Source organism: Carlito syrichta, unplaced genomic scaffold (genome assembly GCF_000164805.1).
Source record: "Carlito syrichta isolate Samal-C Ts95f unplaced genomic scaffold, Tarsius_syrichta-2.0.1 Scaffold310050, whole genome shotgun sequence".
Classification (NCBI taxonomy): domain Eukaryota; kingdom Metazoa; phylum Chordata; class Mammalia; order Primates; family Tarsiidae; genus Carlito; species Carlito syrichta.
The window spans coordinates 1,249,171-1,259,133 of NW_007254146.1; the positions used below are offsets into that span (position 1 = coordinate 1,249,171).

The 9,963-nt window shown below is 46.4% G+C and overlaps 1 long non-coding RNA gene across 1 annotated transcript; it reads left to right on the forward strand.

The window, feature by feature from the left end:
* Positions 1 to 395: 395 nt before the first annotated feature.
* On the forward strand, positions 396 to 2,114 carry LOC103270790. Its single transcript, XR_504994.1, has 2 exons — positions 396 to 645; positions 1,291 to 2,114. It is a non-coding gene; the product is annotated as an uncharacterized LOC103270790 (long non-coding RNA).
* The last annotated feature ends 7,849 nt before the right edge of the window (positions 2,115 to 9,963 follow it).

Consider the following 9,963-nt stretch of genomic DNA (forward strand, 5'->3'; position numbering starts at 1 on the left):
CGCGCGGACCCCCTCCTCCGCCAGCTGTCAACAAAGGAGAGTCAGGTTTGGCACCAGGAGGCCGCCCCGCCGACTGCCCTGCGCCCCGCTCGGCCCGGACTCACCGGCCACCTTAAGTGGCCAAGGGGCCAAGGAAAACGCCACACGGGCCTGGGGAGTCTGGCAGAGGCCTTTCGAGCCCAGCTGGCTTAGCCTCCGGTGAGAGGTGGGAGGAATGGGGCTGGGGTGGCATCAGGGCGCAGGCAGAGTGGACGAGGGCAGTGGGGACGAGGACTCCCCCTCCACTAGCATCACCTGTCACCGCGCAACATCCTGCACACCTCCCTTTTCACCTTTAGTTTGAGTGAGGGGTGAGTGGGGAGGAATCGGGCTTCTCTGGTGGGGTTGGGTGTGCGCTGTTGGAATTCCTGGGAGCAGATTTCTTCCTGTACATTTTAAAAAGCCAACAAGCAGTCCAATGAGGTTTGAAGTTGTTATTGTTTTTGCAATGCGAACGTGAGCCTTGCTCTGAATTGCTTCTAGCACTGTTAGAGGTCCTGGGCGTCTGGCAAGTCCTGACTCGGATCGAGGCAGTGGGGACAGGAAGGAAGCTTTCTGTATCCAGACCCAGAGAGCCTGCCTGGCAGAGGAATCAGAGAGATGGCGGTAAGATAACTTATTTTAATAACCCAGGGTGAGAGGTTTCTGGATTCCGGATGACAGTGCCTCGGTGTCCTTAAGGCCACTGATTCCGCGCCATGTAGTTTCGGTATCTCCGCAGTCTGTACAATCTGCTTTCCGGAAGGGGCCTGCACGCTAGACCCCAGTGAGTTCGCAGGATCTGCGTAGTAGTCCCTGCTCGCGATTAGAGCGCACGCGAGTTTACTCAACACGTCCAAGTCGTCTGATAAGCTTCCTCTACTGCCCTCTCGTGGCCACCGTCCTCAGTGGTCTAACTAGAGAAAATAACACAATATCACTCTTGAAACCCTACAAGCAGTTGCATGAAAGTCTTAGAGCAGTAGAGTCTGAGGGAAGTGGGGTGGGGGGAGAGAACAGAGAGAGGAATAAGAAAAGATAAAAAGTAATTAGTCTCAGCAGTAAAGCTCTTCATTGTATCAGTTAAAATTTGCGTCCCTGTAACTTTCACTGGTTATTTCTAGTTTTGTCCTGTGGAGACATAAATAATCTGTTTAAGTTGTGTTCCCTGATCTTTACTTGTTATTTTCAAAATTCTATAGCATTTATTGTTGGTAGCACGCCAGACAATTATCATATTTAACCTCTATATTTATTTCTTTTTATAAGTAGATCTTGTCTTCCCATCCAGACGGTCTTTTCTCTGGGTAGACTGAATCTAAACCACAATTTATTAAGGAAGATAATTTGAAGAAGATCCTAGAAGATTCTGGAACACGTCCCCCATTGGTTCAACAAATAAAGCACCAATCTGGCCAGCTACATCTAAGACCACCAGTGGCAGAGTCGGAAATACCAAATTGATAAAGCTCAAAGCCAAAAATTAGGGCCTTCTGGTTCTAAATCAAGCACTCTGTAACTTAGGAAGAAGTCACATCTCTTGCCTGTGCCTCAATTTAATCACATCTTGAGAAGATTATAATACAATTTAAATAATTTTTTCATATTACCCCCACCCCTGTGGTCCAGAAATAAATCCTAGAATCAAGAGCAAGGAAGCATAAAGTGAAACAGACTCCTTCACTCATCCTATCTTTCACCCCTATGCCTCGCCTCTCCTCTCCTTCCTGAGTAAAGGAAGAGAAAGAAACATGAAGGAAGATAGAGAGGAAACTAGGACAGGTGGGAAAATACATTAACGGAAGGGTGACACAATGCCATTCAGTTTCCTGATTGCCACTGAACAGGGTCTGAGATCTGAGTGCTGTGATGTGAGATTATGAGAGTCTTCAGCTCAATGATGGGAAGAGTGCAACTTGATCTACTGGGGGCTAACATGGATGAAGTACCCTTAACTCCTCTAGGCTTCAGTTTGCCCACGGAAATTTCTACCTTCAATATTCAGACAGCCGAAGGAATTTTAAAATATAGATTTATATACATAGATATGTGCTTGAGGAACTAATAGTATCATTAAAATGGAAAAATTATGGTTATTTGTAGTCCTAAATGTGGTTATTTTAGGCTAGAACAAATATGGATCATATCAGTTACACATATAATAATAATAATATGCTTTGAGAATTAAAAAAATGGAGTCCATGGTTTTTACTTAGGTATAATATCCTTTGAGGCAATACATGTGCCTCTAGTCTTTAAATGTGTTCAAAAACCTCACCCTTTCGGTTGGAGCATTCATTTATTAAACAAATATTTATTAAGAGTAAATTTACTAATTTCTTCCTTCAATGGAATTGTATACAGTACATAATTATCTCGTTGGCACATATAAGAAAGTATGGCAATAATCCAATAGATTCCAAGCCCCCAGATCTGTCTATGTCTTTCTGAGGACTCAAGTTTTCTTGCATTTGTCTGGCCTTTACTGTATTCTTCCTCTTCCTATTCAGCTGATGTCAAACCACAGTCCCTGGGGACTGACCAATCCTCTGCCAGCACCTTGTAGTTCATCCTCATTCCCTGAGGAGGGACAGCCACAGCCCAGCACAGCTGTGGGCAGGTAGTAGGTATTTCACAAATATTTATCAAATGAACGGGGAAATGTTTCTCTTATGCCGAATCTTTGCCCTCATCCTAACCCACCTGCCTCCCTGGTCAAGGCACTCCTGAAACTTTACCCTTGGAAAGTAGTCTTCAGCTGCGATATTATGATTCCAGGCCTCAAGCCTCTTCTTTGCTTGTTCTAGATGGCGATTTAAGGAAGAGGATGAGGAAAAGTGGAGCAAGCAGGGCAAAACATGCTCGATGGAGCTGAGTTTTCCCTGTGAGAAATGAGCATTTCTCCCGTGGAAGGCAGATCTGGTTGAGCAGCTCTCACCTGTGCTTCCCAGGCCAGGGGCAGACCTCCTGGGCCCTTGACAGCAAGCCTTTAGGCTTTGGGGAGCATTGCCCCAAATGGGTGATAGCCCGTCCCCAGGGGAAGTCCTCTCTGTCACAGCGTTAGCTTCAGCCCCACAGATAGATGCCAGTACAGTAGCCCCTCAGATCACAGGAGGTATTTTTGGTACTGGAAGCCAGCCACACTTTGGCAGGCTTTCTGCATTAAATCTGCTCCTTTTAGAGGTAGGGGGTGGCAAGCCATCAGTGTTTAGCATGGGAATGCTGCCTGCGAGTGTGTGCACGCATATATTTAGGGTGCCTGAGTGGGGTGGGGGCTGGGCTCAGGAGCTGAGTCGGTTCCTGCTTGCCAGTGTCAGCAGGCAATCTTTGAGTGGGGCATTGGCTATTGCCAGGCTTGCGTCTGGCTCTCAAAGCTGATACCGTGGATGCTATGATACCACCAGTTTGACTGGTCTCGGCTCTAAGATGTATGCCATCTTTCTCTTGCCTTGGTCCTGGGCTTGCCACACAGACAGACAGGAATGTGGGCCCTTCTGTCTCCCCACAAGGGACCTCACTTCATGCAGCAGACACTGTCAGGCTGCTACAGTCGCAGAAGCAGCCTCCTCTACCCCCCACATTGTCAGAAACAAAGGGATTGATCTGACAGGCCAGACTGGAGTGTGTGGGCCAAGTCCCATGAATGGAAGAGAGAGGCTGTGGATGCCAGAGCGGTGGGCCTCAGCCCAGGCAACGGGGCCCCAGGCCCAGGACACAGGACCAGGGCACCTGCTCCGGGGTTCTCAGCACCATTCATAAAGATGTCACCCTCCCCTCCCCTCCCCTCTCCTCCCTGCACAAATCCCACTTTCCTGTGTACTTTAAACAGTAGCAAGCCTGTTAAGGCTCCAAATCAAACAAGGCAGGATTTCACTCCTTTCTCACTAAACCTCCCATGAGCAGAGCTTATGTCCCTGTATACCTCGTCCTCTTTCCCCAACCCTCCCTCCCTTCGTCTATCCATCTAGTGTGTTGCTCTGGAAGAAGAATATTCTCTGTGAGGCCCAGGCAACTGCAGCCCCAAACCCACTTAAGGTCCCTGGAACAGTTTGCAAGTCTCCAGTGTTTGCAAGGTCAGAAGGCTGCAGGGGCAGAGGGGGGCAGGAGTATGGACAACTAGGCTCCAGGCATGGAAGATGAAGCCTGGATGAAGGCTGAGGCTTGAGACTATCTTTTGCCCTGCACCTAGCACCAAGGATCTGAAAAGGGGTATTCTTCTCTTGTTTTTTCTAAAAGTTTCCCCCAAATGAAGACACTACTTATCGGTCAGGTAATCCCTGGCTAAGTCTCTTGGTGTCTTCAGTCTTCTTATCTATGAAGTGAAAATAATATCCCTTGCTTTTCATATCTTACAGGAATTCTCTAGAATTAAACAAGATGCTGACTGCAAAAGGGCTTCACACACTGGAAAGCATCATACAGATGCTTGAGAATGTTGTCTTAAAATCTAAAATTTCTGTACAGAGGCAAACCTATTTCCTAATTGCCTTAACTGTAGTTTTTTCTCTTGTTCGATTTTCTAGGGAAACTAGCTGGGCTTACCCAAAATACCCCTTTGCTTATGAGGGTCATTGTCCGCCATCACTTTGGCAGCTCCTACTCCTCCAATGGAAAATGCTGAAGAGACAAGAGATTCTGTCTCGCTACTTTTCCTTAGGGAACCACAAAGCACACCCATGCTGCTTTGGCCCTCACTGCTAGGCAGTCCACATACACCTGTATACCCTCTCAGGCGGCAAGAGCCAAGCGAGGTGGCTGATGTGCCTTAGAGAATACACCGCGAGTGTGCAGGAATTAACATGGTGCTGGCCCTCGTAGGCTGTGATGTATTATGCAGATGCCTTCTTGGGGTCCTCTCCTGCTCAACAACCCTCACCAGCCAGGAAGCGTCTGCCTGTACCAAGTTGCTGACTTCCCTGGCTTTGATGCCCAGCCTGGTTCAGATGACAATTGCTCTCGGAACGTCAGGTGGAGTCTGGCTGCCAGGACTTTCTTTGAGGGCCTGGTGTCTCCTGGGCAGAGCAGCCCAGGGCTTTCTGGAGTGGGGTAAGACTTGACAAAATCAGTGCCATTTATTGCTTTGAGATCAGAAACTCAGAACCGATATGAAGTGATTGTTTTGTCCAGGTTTTTTCATTTTGAAAAAGCAAATCTTCTCTTCAGTCACCCACTCATTTTCTCTAGTTTTATTTCATAATATAATGGTAAGTGTTAAAATGAATTGAGTATCTACCCTGTATTAATCTCAATCCTCACAACTCCAATTTTAAAGGTAGGTGTTATCAATTCCTCCTCTTTTTGTTTTTGAGAAAGGGTCTCACTCTGTCACCCAGGCTGGAGTGAAGTGGTGCGATCATTGTTCACTGCAGCCTTGAACTCCTGGGATCAGGTGATCCTTTCATCTCAGTCTCCTGAACAGCTGGCACTATAGGCATGAGTCACCACTCCCTGCTAATTTTTTCAGTTTTTGTAGAATCAAGGTCTCACTGTGTTGCCCAGATTGGTCTCAAATACCTGGCTTCAAACTCCTGGCCTCAAGTGATCCTTCCTCTTTAGCCTACCAAAGCACTGGGAACAGGTGTGAGCCCCATTTTACAGATGCAGGTGCTGATGATCAGACAGTCACACAAAGGTGTCAAGGTCACATAGGTAGTGTGTGGTATAAATCAGCATGTGAACACAGGTCTGAGGCTCATTTTCTCTAGTTTTATTTCTTCTGAGAAAGTGAAAGTGGTGAAAAGGTGTGAGTCCATACTTCAAATGCCAGGAAGCAGGAGGCACCGGGCTCATTTCTCCTCTTAACCTTCCTCCAGCCAGTTGACCTGAGCCCCTGTGACAGGAGCACTCCCCCAGATTCATCATGAGGCGGGCAAAGCATCGTAGAGCTTCAGGTCTCCTGAGGGTCAGGAATGCCATTTCCTCATACAAAGAAGAGCATGTTGTAATTGTTGTCATGATTTTGATAAACAATCATACTAATGAGCTCAATTCTTCCCTATTTTACAGAGTGTGTGTGTCGAACAATGAGAGTTGGCCCAGAGGAAAGAAGTTGCCAATACATGCAGATCGCCGCTAGCTTATGTTACCTCTGTCCTGCACAACATCACATACATGGCCACGCCTGCCTTTCAAAATAATGGGGTAATTGGGTGCAACGTGTATCACCCCCCAGCTCTTAGAGGGAGCATGCCAGTTGGTCTTTGTGGGACTCCACAGGGAGTCGGGTGAGCAAAACGCCAGTGTCTGACTTCTTCTTGATTGCATCTGTGCCCTACAAACCCCAGCAGAATTGAACTCACGGCTCTTCCTAATTAGGGGAGAAAGAAAGACAAGAATGATAGCAGAAGAATTTCTCCCTGCCTCTGACTACAAGCCCTTCAGGGACAGACCATTAAGCCCCCAGCCTCTAACTTCCCTTTCCTGACTGATAGCTAAAGTACCTAACATGGTGCCAGGTTCTCCCTGGGACTGGAGCCCTGAGTGTGATGAGAGTGTTGAATAGGGGCTGGTTTGAAAAGCTAGACCCTGCCCTGGGGGCTTGTTTCTGGTCTGCTATGAGGTAGTGCAGAGCAGGGGCCTTAAGGGAGTCTGTGAGTCCTCAAGCCAGACAGGTGGGGGCTGGTCCAGGGCCCTGCAGGGGTGGATGGGACCTTGCCCCTAGAGGAGGCTGATTGAGTAAAGTCCACTGTCCCACACAAAAATAAACAACGTGGTTAAGTAATTCAAAGACCCCGACATCCAGGTGCAAACCACAGTGCCTGCCTCTATGCTATAAATTTAGGGTAGAGTATGAATTACTAGAGTCTGAAAAGAAAAATCCAGAAATGGCACAAGTTCTTGGCAGGCAGGAATCAACTGCATCAGCACTGACATCATGAAACAATTAATAGCTACTTTAACAGTGATTTCTATATTTTGAGTTTTGAATTCCTAGAAGGAAATGTCCGCATTTAGTTTTCCCCTCTTAGTCAATTTAATATTGCCCTCTTAGTCAATTCAATATTAAGTTCATTATCATTCCTTTTGTGAAATATTCTCTTGCCAGAGATTGAATGATCTAGGAGACAGAAGAGAAAGATCAACAGGAACAATTTTCTGTTTCTATTCTTCTTTTCTGGCTTTCCTCCTCCTCTCTGGGACTACAGCACTATTTTTCTGGAATAGCTTCTATTGACTTAGAATTCATACTCAAAGTAGGAAGATTCTTCTCCCTGTTAAAAAACAGAGGTTGGAAAACCCCAGCCTGGGAGTCAGGAGACCTAGATTCGATTCTTGACTCTACTACTCTCTGGCTGTGTGATCTTGCACAGGTCTCCCACTCTCCTTTGGTTCTGGTTTCCCCACCTGTAAAAAGCAGGAATTAGGCTCAATGTACCCCTTACTCCCCAGCATAACTCCCAGTACCTCATGCTGCCGTCATTCCAGCTCTCTCCATAGAGAATGGAGGAAGGACACTGACGCCAAAAAAAGGCTTGTTTTAATGCCCAAGAAAGCTCACTGCCTAAAAAATCGACAACAGAGTGCAATCCAGGGACAGAGCTGAGAAATAGGATTTTGCCTTTGAATTGTCTCAAGTTGGATGATTTCTCTCTCTGCCTGCCTTTGATAAACGCTCCTGTTCAGGGCTCTGGTGTTATGAATCTTTCTGAGTCATGGGTGGCTCCAGCCCCTTCGATCCATTCAGCTGACAATATTTCCCAATGTTTCAAAGGCCAAGAGTAGGGATGATTCCATAGTGTCTATTTACTTTCTCTTGTCTCCCTCCCCCAACCTCCTCTTTTTCTTGTGGAATTCCTATTTTTGCGATGTCGCACAAGCTCCTGAGATGACAGCAAACCCAGGCCTTGGCTATTGCCCAGCTCCCGGATTCTTGGAGAAGCAAGCAGAAAGCCTTCTTTGGTGTCTCTGGACATCACCACCCCCTGGTGGAATGACAGGGAACTTTCCAGGCTTCAGAAATGCGGGGCAGCCTGGTAGCAGTCCCCCTCCTCTGAGGTTGTCAGGGTGGCTAATAATTATCATCCTGTGTTAATCATGACAATGGAAGAATTGCAGGCCGTTATTTTGAAATGATCGGCTCTAGTCAATGACTACTTATGGCAGCAAAGGGGAAACATCAGCTCCGGGGAGCCCCCATGTAAATGGAGAGTTGAATGAAAGATCAGGAATAATGGAACGTGTATTTAGTTCCATTTTCCTCCCTAAAAGGGCCCTGTCAGAGTAATTTCCCCTTCCCTGCACTATACCTCTCCATTATTTACAATATCTTCTTGGGAGAATAAAACAACCGCGGGCCCCTCCTCCTCATCTCCCACTCCCTGCCTCACGCTCCCCTCTCCCCGCCCCCCATCAATTGTGTCTCTTTCTGGAGTTTGGCAAACACAGCTACTTTCTCCTGCTGTGCTTTCAGTGGAGCTGAAATGAATGTGGCTCCAGTTATTTTTTTCCCTTAATCATTCTTTTTCTTTTTTTGCAGGAGAACATTTTGACGAAGCACAATCACAGAGGAACAGAATGTCCTGATGTTTGGGTGAGCAGTAGCTTTCTTTTTTCTTCCTTGAATCAAAAGAACACCCCAATAACCACAATCTCAGAGGACTAAAGGCCATTTCTCAAGGTTTCTCATAACCTTACCCTACCCTCTGTGCTCAGTCTTATTTCTAACAACCCCTTCCCTCCCAGTACTCCCCACCCATCTCCCCCACCAGGCATACTGGTTCCTTCCCAGTCCCTTGAAAATGCTATGTTCACTTTATCCCCTGAACTTCTGCCCATGCCATTCCTGCAGTCTGGAAAGTGGCATTCTCTTCCCCTCCTTCCACAGCTATCCAATCTCTGAACAACTTTTAGGACCTTCTCAAAACCCATCTCTTCTAAGATGCCTTTTCCAATTTTTTGCTAATGGCACTCTATGTTCATAGAGTGTTCATGCATTTGTACACATAAGTCACTTGATACCTATTTGCTGGATTACTTTTACTAATGGTATCTATATATTTTTAAAACCCATTTCAGAGACTAGAAAAGTTAGGATGCTCAGAGAGGTTAAGTGACTTCTCCTTTTGTTAATTAGTGTGCTTAACTCGGGCACTTCACTTTCTATCTTCCACAATATATTGCAAATTCCTTAAGGACAGGGACTATGCCTTGTGCTCTTTTGAATCAGGGTTTTTGAATCTTTTTGAACCAGGCTGGAGTGCAGAGGTCCGATCTCGGTACACCACAGCCTTTAATTTCTGGACTCAGGTGATTCTCTAGTCTTAGCCTCCTGAGTAGCTGGAACTACAGGCATGTACCACCATACCTGGTTAATTTAAAAAAATTTTTTATAGAGACAAGGTCTCGCTATGTTGCCTAGGCTGGTCTCAAACTCCAGAGCCCAAGCAATCCAGCTGCCTAGGCCTCCCAAAGTGTTGGAATTACAGGTGTGAGTCACTGTACCCCACTGGCTATTATGTTTCTCTTGCACCTTACATCTGAAGTGAAAGCTACCTATTAATTCTCTGTAACCACCCCTTTCCCCAACTTTTCTGCAGTCTGTTACAATTGGCAAAATGTCATGAAGTCAAGCTTTGAAAAGTTGTGATTCTGATGCTGGGTCCCCTGTGGGTCTGGGATGGCAAACACCCATGATCTTTGCTCCTCTCTTAAGGAACACCAGGACACATCCAGCTTTGCTTCACTGATTTGAATCCCTCTTTCATGCACAGAGGCATATGATAGGGAGTGTCAGGAGGCAAAACGTCTTCTCTGGGATATTAGAGATGTCTTAAGTTTCGCTGCTACCAGTACTGCCATCAGGGAAAGCCACCAACACACCTCTGTCCTTGTTTAACAAAATACTGTCATTTCTTCCCTATTGACTGATGAGCTCAGAGAAGGCCCTTTGATAGAAGAATGTGCCAAATTGCTTTGCAATTTCTATTTCCAGTTTATCCCAAGACC